Source organism: Arachis ipaensis, chromosome B09 (assembly GCF_000816755.2).
Source record: "Arachis ipaensis cultivar K30076 chromosome B09, Araip1.1, whole genome shotgun sequence".
NCBI classification, from domain to species: domain Eukaryota; kingdom Viridiplantae; phylum Streptophyta; class Magnoliopsida; order Fabales; family Fabaceae; genus Arachis; species Arachis ipaensis.
The window spans coordinates 8,033,698-8,033,972 of NC_029793.2; the positions used below are offsets into that span (position 1 = coordinate 8,033,698).

Below are 275 nucleotides of genomic sequence, written 5' to 3' on the forward strand. Positions count from 1 at the left end.
AATTAGTCAATTTTAAATAATAAATTATAAATACTAAATATTAAATTTTAATAATATTAAAATAAAATATTAACCTAAAATATTGAACAACATTATTAAAAAATATTTATTTTCTAATATTTCTCCTATTAACACTATTCAAAAGTTTAGATAGAGTAAAACATCTCAATTATTCCATTATTGCCGTTAAACACATTAGCCTTTTCGATAAGATTGTCTATCAAAGAGATAACTAACCAATGACGGGAAGGAGACAATGATCCCCTAAATTAATA

The 275-nt window shown here is 21.1% G+C and overlaps 1 protein-coding gene across 1 annotated transcript in view; it reads right to left on the reverse strand.

The window, feature by feature from the left end:
- Positions 1-275, reverse strand: part of LOC107614906 (LOB domain-containing protein 22) — a 2,881-nt gene that overhangs the window by 628 nt on the left and 1,978 nt on the right. The gene's annotated exons all lie outside the window — the stretch shown is intronic.